At 44.5% G+C, this 10,707-nt stretch overlaps 1 protein-coding gene across 3 annotated transcripts in view; it reads left to right on the top strand.

Moving 5' to 3' along the window:
- The window catches only part of LOC109836563 (tubby-like F-box protein 8), a 3,953-nt gene continuing 2,841 nt past the window's right edge, over positions 9,596–10,707 (top strand). For all 3 annotated transcript variants that reach the window (XM_020404497.1, XM_020404496.1, XM_020404495.1), the window contains exon 1: positions 9,596–9,720. The gene's annotated coding sequence lies outside the window, so the exon portion shown is untranslated. The remainder of the gene's footprint in view (positions 9,721–10,707) is intronic.

Raw genomic sequence — 10,707 nt, 5'->3', positions numbered from 1 at the left:
AGAATCGTAAGAGGGCGGGGCTTGTTTCCACCGTGGTACCTCCGACGGTCAAGTCAGCCGGTGAGCTTGAGTGGGGTTTTTGAGAGAGTCTCGGGGCCATTGAAGTCCTTGTAGGGGTACTCTCTTTAAGTTATTAGTAAAAAGGAAATAAATCAAGAGGGAGAAATGATCCTCGGTGTTTAATGAAAGTCCAGCCTCCTTTTCTTACCCTGCTTCTCTCCTTTTATAGTCAATCGCCTTTGAGACACTGACCCTTGGCTCTGACTATGCATAGGAGGGTGGTTGTGAAGTGAACGGACAGGCTGCTGAGTCATCCTTCACTTTACAGACTGGAAGAGAAGTCATTCGAGCACATGAGAGGATGTCTCCACTATGTCTCGGATTTGACAGATGAGGCATGTCGGATAGTGACTGGAAGAGAGGTCATTCGAGCACAGGAGATGATATCTTAGTAATATCTGGGAAGTGACTTGTGAGCCAGAGAAAGCTGTGTATGCACGAGATTTGTCAGAGTTAAGATCTTGATGGGATCGATCAGTACTGTAGTGTTGATTGATGTATATCTAAAGGGAGCTTAGTTGGATCTTATCCCCTTAGCAGAGACGGGTCGGTTTTTTGAATCGTCCTCATGACTTGCCTATCAGACAGTCGAGTGAGCCTCTGGCCGAGTAGACAGCCGAGTAGATGGTCGATCCGACTATTTGAGGAGTCGTCTCGATAATGAGGCGGGCGGACTCTTGAGGAGTCGTCTTGATTATGAGGGGTCGACTGATCCCGCGCTTCGCGTCGGTAAAGATGACTCGTCGCTCGGCGGGTCAATAAATTTGTTCTTGGCTGGGCTTTGGGTCGCTAAGCTGACTTGGAACATAGCTCTTTTGGGTCTATGAAGATAGTTTCTCGATATTTTTATCTTTAGATGGCGAATTACCATAACAGATGACCCTTTTCACTCGGAGTCGACTTTAGTCGGGTTTGAGTGAAATAGATATAAGCTTTCGATCTGTATAAACTTGCCCAAGGTTGCTGAGGATTCTTAGCCAGTTGATCGTGGCTGAAGACGTGGTGTAGAGCTTCTGTCTCACCGTTATAGAAAGCATCATGGACAAAACGAGTGGCGCTTCATTGCCAATTTATTAGCGTGAATTAATCTGTACAAGCGGCGGTTGGTATTTCGAGCGATCCGTTTCAGATTATCAAAGTGGATCTTTCTTGGTCGCTTCAAGGTTGTGCCTCTTGATTTCTTCTTGTAGGCTGTTTAAAAATCATAACAGATAGCTAATTTCCATCAAACACCGATGATGAAAGTTACAATCTGATAACTTCTAGAAGGTTACAACTTGAAGGCTTTCACGTGGATCAATAAAGGTTATAATCTGACGACCTTCGTAATAACTGATGAAAGTTCTAATCAACAACCTTCACAATCAACATCGGGAGTTACAATCTGACGACTCTCATATTTTCAAGGAGTCAAGATGAAGATTACTGAACAATGGTCTTTGTAACGCTCTACAGAAGAAGCTATAAGTCATTAGCTCCTTCTAAAATGCGGAATTCACCCTTGCGTTTCAGTTCTTAAAACGCAGACGACCCCCGCGTTTCCAACCATCAGCAAGTAAAACTCGGGCGGCCCTCGCGTTTTCAACACCCAGCGGGTACCCAACTCCATGTCTCCAGTCTAAAACGTGGAGTTAGGGTCCTGAATGGCAAACTGGGCGTTGTTTGACTCATTCAACATGAGCTGAACGGTTCCAAAACCGTTTCCCACGATTTAGGGACGGTTACACCCCACTTAGGAGCGATTTAAGGGGTAGTTACACCCTTTAATCCTCTATAAATAACTGAAAATCAATTCAGTTCAGGGGTTGGAGCGGAGGAGATTTGGCTCTCGGTTTTGATTGGCTTTTCAGATCTAGAGGGCAGCAAAGGGCATCTCCAATTCATCTTCTCTTTCGGCAGTAAAGAAGAAGTCTCTCGAGCAGATCATCGTGGAGCTTTCATACTTGGCTTGTCAAACCGATTTTTGGTTAAATCAACTCTTTTTTAAGAGTTTAAACTCGATCTGAGTTATCAACTCGTCCAGAGTTTCAAACTTGCATTGCAAGTTCTCCACAGCGTCAAATCGTGAGGAGGAGATACCATTCCAGTGAATCAAGACGTGCGGATCGTCAACGGAGAGCAAACTCGACGCGAGCATTCGAGGAAGGCACTCCATCGCCACCGTGAAGAACCCAGAATTAAACAAAAGGGAGAATCTAGATCATTCTCCCCTCTTTTGTAATCAGGAAATCCATATTATAATCAAGATTGAGAGAATAAAATATTCAATTCTTAATATTCAATTCTTTCATTGTCTTTTTACTACACAATTTTCCACCAAACACTTCTACATGCTTCTCTTGAAATCTTATAAATATCCTAAGGGCTGAGAGGATTTTCTCACAGGAAAATCGTTGAACTTTGTAAAGAAGGAACCTTTTCATGGCTTCTCCAGCTCCAACTTCTAACCATCGTGAAGAAAAGCTTGTCGTGCTTCAGCGTTTGTGTTCAAGGGTTCTTAGAGATCAGTTGAAATGGGCGTACGAGAGGTTCGACATGCCTCGAGCCTTAACACTTGAGGAGCCCAAGCTGACGGAGTGCGTATACGATCATGGCGAGGGGCGACCGGGCGATTACCATTGTACTTGGCACATCTGGAGTAGGGTCTACGGCTGCCTCTTCATCCATTTGTCAGGGGAGTACATATAGCTCTGGGGGTTTCCTCCATGCAGTTTTATCCGAATGCGGTAGGGGCTTTGGTGGCCTTTGTGGTCGTCTGCTACCCAGTTGGAGTACGGCCCAGCATGAAAGTGATGGGTCACTTGTTGAGTGTGGGATCGATTGAAAGAGACCAGTACTATTTTTATCGTATTGACGATAGTTTCAAGCTCTCCTTGGATCTTCCGGAGTTGGAAGAGGATTAGAGGGAGTACTTTGTGTGGGCTTATGGAGCCAGTGACATCTTTACCTGCTCGACCTGGCCGGAGGCCAACATGGAGACCCTAAGGCCAGTTGCTCTTAGTGGTCTGGAGAAGGAGGCCTTAGAGAAGATCCGTTCTTATGCTGGGCCTTTGGACGTGGAGGACTTGGTGGAGGACATGTCCATGATCTTGTCTTCAACTGGCTTCGTAGTCAGGATGAGCTCTTCTATTCCTCCGCCAGTGGAGGTATGTAACAGGAGGCTCGGGGTCGAGAGGGAAGGCTCTGTTGGGGAGTCTCGGAAGAGATCAAGGGGGGCCCTCAATGTGGAGGGGGATTCTGACAGGAGGATCCTCATGATTGAGGTTACTCCTTCTTCTGGTGGGGCGAGGGATAGGAGAAGGGACTTGGCCGACTCTATGGATATAGGGTTTGCTGGGGAGTTTTCTAGGAGACCTGGACCGTCTCGTCGACCCGGTAAAGAGCCTCTTGCTTCGGTCAATGAGTTGGATGACGCAGATGAGTCTTCTCCTAGACCTGGCGGTGATGCTGATGAGGGGAGTCTGAAGGAAATGTTAAGCAACGACATTCATCAGGCTTTTCAAGTCTGTCAGACCCAACGGGCTTTATTAGAGCTGACTCTATTCCGCCGGCTAGATCACTTGCTGGCCGTAGAGAGATCAGTCAGGGAAGAGGCGGAGAGACGGGCTGCTGCCTTGGAGGTTGAACTGGCCGAGACGGCGAGGTTGGTGGGGCACTACCAGACCATCAGCTCCAAACAGTCCGGGACTATCCAGGGTCTGGAACAAGAAGTGGATGCTTTGAGGTCGGCTGGCGACTCCCTTGACAACTCTTCTTTGGCAGCGGTTAGGAGGCGACCAAGCCCTTCTTCTGGACTTGGTCGAGGGTATTAAAGATACCCCCTCCTCTTTTTTTACGAAAGAACTATGGAGGATATTGTAAAAAAAAAATTGAATGAAAGGCCAGTTTTTGCTTTTATTCCTAAGCATTCGGCTTGAGTTTTGGAGCTTGAGTAAATTAATTACATAATGTCGATCCATATGTAGAAGATTACAATTAGTTTACTTTGAATACTCCATGTTTGGCTGAGCAATCTTAGTGCGAGTGGTCGCAAGGCCCATTCTGATTAGACGACAACCTGTAGGTTTTGCGCCAAGGTCTTCAAATTTCCCCTAAGGCCGAGAAGTGACTGTGGGAGTCGGCCAAATGGTTATGTCTTGGGTTTATTCCTGATAAGGTACCAAAGACTTTGAATCCGACCGAGGAGTCGTTGTGCCTCGGGCTTATCCTGATGAGGAGCCAAAGTCTTGGTTACCGACTGAGAAGTCGTTGTGCCTTGGGCTTATCCTGATGAGGAGCCAAAGTCTTAGTTACCGACTGAGAAGTCGTTATGCCTTGGGCTTATCCTGATGAGAAGTCAAAGTCTTGGTTACCGACTAAGAAGTTGTTGTGCCTTGGGCTTATCCTGATGAGGAGCCAAGGTCTTGATTATGATGATCGATGAGAGCCGGAGGAATCGACCACCAGTTGTGCCTTGGGCTTATCCTGATAAGGAGCCAAGGGCTTTGTTACCGACTGAGAAGTCATTGTGCCTTGGGCTTATCCTGATGAGGAGCCAAGGTCTTGACCATGATGGTCGATGAGAGCCGGAGGAATCGACCACCAGTTGTACCTTAGGCTTACCCTGATAAGGAGCCAAGGGCTTTGTTACCGACTGAGAAGTCATTGTGCCTTGAGCTTATCTTGATGAGGAGTCAAGGTCTTGACCATGATGGTCGATGAGAGCTTGAGAAATCGATCACCAGTTGTGCCTTGGGCTTGCCCTGGTAAGGAGCCAATGGCTTTGTTACCGACTGAGAAGTCGCTGTGCCTTGGGCTTATCCTGATGAGGAGCTAAGGTCTTGATATTCGACTGAGAAGTCGTTGTACCTTGGGCTTATCCCGATGAGGAGCTAAGGTCTTGATGATCGACTGAGAAGTCGTTGTGCCTTGGGCTTATCCTGATGAGGAGCCAATGTCTTGACCACGATGGTCGATGAGAGTCGGAGGAATCGACCACCAGCTGTGCCTTGGGCTTACCTTGATAAGGAGTCAAGGGCTTTGTTGCCAACTAAGAAGTCGTTGTGCCTTGGGCTTATCCTGATGAGGAGCCAATTTCTTGATATTCGACTGAGAAGTCGTTGTGCCTTGGACTTATCCTGATGAGGAGCCAAGGTCTTGGTGACCGACTGAGAAGTCGTTGTCCTTGGGCTTATTCTAATGAGGAGCCCAGGGCTTGGTTGTCGACTGAGAAGTCATTGTACCTTGGGCTTATCATGATGAGGAGCCAAAGTCTTGACCATGATGGTCGATGAGAGCTGGAGGAATCGACCACCAGTTGTGCCTTGGGCTTACCCTGATAAGGAGCCAAGAACTTTGTTGCCGACTGAGAAGTCATTGTGCCTTGGGCTTATCCTGATGAGGAGCCAAGGTTTTGATATTCGACTGAGAAGTCGAATGCCTAGAACCCTTAATAGTTGGCCAGGTCTTTGATGTTTTTTTTTTAACTTTCATTGATTGTTGAAATTTGTACATCATGGAGCGCAACTTATCAACATTTAACGTCCTAATGGTGTCGAATTCTTGTTTTCTGCTCATATGTATTTTGAAGGTTGCCTTTTGCAGGAGACAAGGCCACCGAAACATAGCTTTCTTGGTTGTTTCTTGTCATCTTTGAACATTCCTGTTTTGACGAGGGCGAGTCGCAGCTTTATTGACCATCTTCGTTGTTGTGTGACTTAGGACACTTAGTCGCCAGTCGTTGAATGTCCAGAGTCGGATGTTGCTCTCTCCTTTGAGGGCGAGCTGTTTGGCTTTAGACGTCACTAGGTTGTCGACATATTTTCCATCTCATCGGTCAGGACCTTTCTGAACTTGAGTCTTTGTTGAGGTCTTTGCAAGCCGACAGTGGATGTACTGATTTTCAACAGATATTGCTTCACCACCGTTGGTTGCCATGTATGGCTAGTGTCCTATTGATTGAGCCTTCGAAGGCTGGTGTTTTAATAGAAGGAGGCTAGACAACTTTTGTGATGGGGCTTCTTATTGGTGAAACCCCAGACGCTGGTGCTTTGTTTCTTGGAATTTGATAGGATCATAGTTTCCCCTTGGGGATTCCAGGAATAGCAACGACTGGACCATCCTGTGAATGGATGAACCTTCTTATAGGGAGAGTGCGAGTCGCATGCTTCGACCACTAGTGCTTGCTTCAGCTTTGGTGGTTCAAACTTCTGCCGGGGGGCCATAGCTGGATTTCTCGATGAGGTAATTATCAGGTGGCCCTCCGAGTTTTTCCCGTCATCTCATCCTTAGCAAGTAAGAACTCTCCTCTGAAGGTGGTGATGGTCTGAGGATCCTGTCACAGACTTAATCGCTGCTCCTGAGCTCGAATAAACTATCCCCGATGGGAGCTTAAGTGATATTGGATCTGATCATAACCCTTGTTAGAGGCGGTGTTTTTTTTTATGATCCGACTCCAAGCTCCTTGGCTGTCCAGGAGGTAGAGTTCGTTTGTGGCGACGATAAGAAGCCTGCGCTTCATTTTCAAGCTAGACAAGCACCATAGTGGTGTGTCTTCTCTAGGAGGGCTCTCAGGGTTCTGATAGCGGGTCCATCTTTTGGTGGATGGTCTGCTTAGCAAATACTCCCCAGAAAGCTGTTAAAGCCCTTGAGAGCTACACCTGTGTTGGCTCCTCATGGCCGTAGGCTAATCCTCCTTATCCTGAATGATACGATTCCAGGCTTTGTTTAGCTTGAATGGTGCGATTTCAGTAATGTTTCTTCAAAAATGAATAAGATCAGGCCCTTGCTTAAAATTGGGCATGTCTTCTTAGAGAAGAAAGTGGGCCCGCGGTAGGCGTCAAACTGCTGATGTTCAATATCACACAGCCAATGAGAGCTATCCGCTGATGGATGCAGCTCAGATCTTCGCACTGATGACGAAGAGTGAGAGGATGAGAGATGAGAGATGAGGCCAACTCCTCCGACTTTATGCCTGATTCTTAGAGCTCGGGACTGACGGATGACCTGCACACGCAAGAATCATAAGAGGGCGGGGCTTGTTTCCCCCGTGGTACCTCCGACGGTCAAGTCAGCCGGTGAGCTTGAGTGTGGTTTTTGGGAGAGTCCCGGGGCCATAGAGGTATTTGTAGGCGGTACTCTCTTTGAGTTATTAGTAAAAAAAAAGATCAAGAGGGAGAAATGATCCCCGGAGTTTAATGAAGATCCACCCTCCTTTTCTTACCCTGCTTCTCTCCTTTTATATTCAATCACCTTTGAGACACTGACCTTTGGCTCTGACTATGCACAGGAGGACGGTTGGGAAGTGAGCGGACAGGCTGCTGAGTCATCATTCGCTTTACACGGCTTGCGACTGGAAGGGAAGTCATTCGAGCATAGGAGGGGATGTCTCCACTATGTCCCGGATTTGACAGATGAGGCATGGCGGAAGATAAGCTGGCTGCTTAGTCGCTCTTCCTTCTACAGATGTCGGATAGTGACTAGAAGAGAGGTCATTCGAGCACAGGAGATGATATCTTAGTAATATCTGGGGAGTGACTTGTGAGCTAGAGAAAGCTGTGTATGCACGAGATTTGTCAGGGTTAAGATCTTGATGGGATCGATCAGTACTGTAGTGTTGATTGATGTATATCTGAAGGGAGCTTAGTTGGATCTTATCCCCTTAGCAGAGACGGGTCGGTTTTTTGAATCGTCCCCATGACTTGCCGATCAGACAGTCGAGTGAGCCTCTGGCTGAGTAGACAATCGAGTAGATGGTCGAGCCGACTATTTGAGGAGTTGTCTCGATTATGAGGCGGGGGGGGGGTTGAGGAGTCGTCTTGATTATGAGGGGTCGACTGATCCCGCGCTTCGCGTCGGTAAAGATGACTCGTCGCTCGGCGGGTCAATAGATTTGTTCTTGGCTGGGCTTTGAGTCTCTAAGATGGCTTGGGTCATAGCTCTTTTGGGTCTATGAAAACAGTTTCTCGATATTTTTATTTTTAGATTGCGAATCACCATAACAACTTCCAAGCAAAAGCAGCCCAACCAAACAGCCACTCACCGCCACATCTTTACAGCGTTTTGAGTAGAGACGGTTTCTTGGTAACAATCTCGACTAACCGTAGGTTGACATGCATATTTCTTATATTCACTGATTTGCCCTTGTAAGAACATGGAAAAGTAAAATAGGGATTCGATGGTGAGGTGAGAGCTTCCAGCTTGAAGCTATAGGTTTCTATGACGCATCCAAGGAAGCGACATCGGAGGGACCAACGCTCTTGACAAGTGCAAGAGAAGGACGAATGAGTTCTTTTTTTTTGCCTCCTTGTGTACTGCGTCAGCAAGATCAACAGATGATGCCCTCCTCTCATCATCTTCCACGTGCCAAGGTGATTCATCGATTTACAACGCATCAACAACAATAGGATTGTGTCCGAGGCGCATAAAAGATATTATTCATTTACATATCATAATCATGTTTATGAGAACGATTGAGGATGAAATTGAAATCCCTTCTCTTAGGCGTACATTTGTTCACAACTTTCATTGTTTGCAAACTTGCTCTTAGTATAATAAAAAGAGTCTGGGGGTGTGTTTGGCAACTTAGAAACTAACCGAGTTTAGTTTTGATCCGGTTTCACATAGTCTTGATTTAGCTAAACTAGTTTTTACGTGTGCTAGTTTTGAGGTGAACCAAGTTAGGCTAACTTTTAAAGAAAGCTAGTTTAGAACTATTTATTGTTTGGTAAGCAGATATATATGTAGGGCAATCTTGATACTTTACTTATTTTTCCTTCTTTTTTTTTTCCGTTGATTTTGAGGCCGGAGTTAGCCGGTTCTTTTTCATATCAATGAGTATTGGTTTAACTCTAAACTAGAGCTAAATACTTGGGCCAAATTCGTTCCACTTAAAACCCATTTTATTTATTTGCCAAAGGTTAGCTACAACACCTCCAAACTTCGGCGTGGTTAGCTAAGACGCCTCAAAATAACCCAGTTTTTTCTCTTGAATTAAATTAAACTAGTGTGCGCCTCGTGCTTCGCACGACCTTTCCTTTTTTTTATCACTACAGTAATCCTATTTTTTAATTGCTACAACATTTTTAAAATGTCACAAATTTTTTTTCTTAAATTGCTGCAGTAATATTTTTTAAAACATTACCGTCTCCCATCTCTGCTACAATAATATATTTTAAAATACAACAATAATATTTTTTAATACTGCTGTAGTATTCGCCTATGTTACAATAAATTTTTTACTATAATATTTACTGTAGTATAAATAGTGATTCTTGGGTGCTCCAGGGATAGATTAGTTTAGTCTCTGAAGCCCTGAGAGCGGTGATCTGCAACACTCCACAAAAGTCACGGGGTTTTCCGAAAACTGACCCTATGAAAACCACCAGCAAATATTGACGGCGTTACTTGACGGAGCTAAGTCAACGGCGCGATTAGTTAAAAGCGCTCCTCTTTTACCGCTGGCGTTACCTACACTTTGCTTTTATCCTCTCTCCTAAACTGGATTTAATGAAGTTTTGAGATCCGCCATCTTTTTGTTTCTTCTTTTTTCTTTAGAGAGAGAGAGAGAGAGAGTGTGTGTGTCGTTTTTTAGAGAGAGGGAGAGAGAGAGAGAGAAAGTGGAAGGATCCTCGAATTCTTGTGCTTCGATGAGAAAGGGATTTCGATCTCGACGCGTGTAAGGTGAGCGAGATCTCTCTATTTTCCTTTTGAATCGATTCTCCCCCCTTTTCTTGGTTTTTTTTGACGGAGATATGTGAATTCAGTCGTTATATCGCTAGGGTTTTAGAATTGATCAGTATAATGTGGCGATAAATGATGAATTAAGCTTCCATACTTTTTTTTTAGAATTTAGAGAGATTAATGAATAGGGGGCGATGCTTTTTTCCCCTATTTTTTTGTTCAAAAGGTTTGAACTTGCAATCTTCTGTGTAATAAGTTCTTTCTATTAGTGGAATTTTGGGGATCTCTTGCGACTTAAATTGAAAAAAGCGATTTTCGAAAACATTGAGAATGAGTTTTGTTTGTATTATTCGGGTTTTCCAAAGCTTCGATTTGATTATTTGCAAGAAAAAGATAATTTTTCCTGCTTAGTCGTTTGCCATCCTTTTCTTATATGTTTATTAATTATTATTATTTTATTTTTGCGAAAAATATCACTTTTGTGCGACCAGCTTTTGTTAAAATTGAATCCCTCTCTTTTTAGTCTTTATTTTCCCTTTTTTTACCATTAAACGAACATTTATGCTTATTTTAAGGTAGCCTTATCATGAAAAATATGATATTTATGATACTTCCTCTCTGAAGCACACGAGTTGGCTTTTTGGGGAGAGGGTATGAACTTCGAAAACGTTGATCCCGATGAGTTTAACTTAGCCCTTCAGGAATCTGTAATGATTTCTATGTGCAAGCTTGGCAACTAGTAATTATGTGTGTGATCGCAATTGATTCCAATTTATTATCTTTGGACTGGCTTATAACCAATTGGGCTAATCTATTTGTGCTCAAGTTGGGACTAATTTAATTTGCTGTTGTTGCAAAGCATTATTTTGAAATTTTAATTATTTGGGATCAAGTCCATAGTATTGGTTTGGGCATATTTTATGCGTATGAATTGGTTGTCATCTTGCTGTTTGCTTACAAATTGCAGCTTCACAATGGTATTCCCTC

The sequence above is a fragment of the Asparagus officinalis genome, chromosome 4 (assembly GCF_001876935.1).
Source record: "Asparagus officinalis chromosome 4, Aspof.V1, whole genome shotgun sequence".
Taxonomy (NCBI): domain Eukaryota; kingdom Viridiplantae; phylum Streptophyta; class Magnoliopsida; order Asparagales; family Asparagaceae; genus Asparagus; species Asparagus officinalis.
The sequence above is the reverse complement of the archived record's forward strand: the minus strand, read 5'-3'. Positions and strand labels throughout refer to the sequence as shown.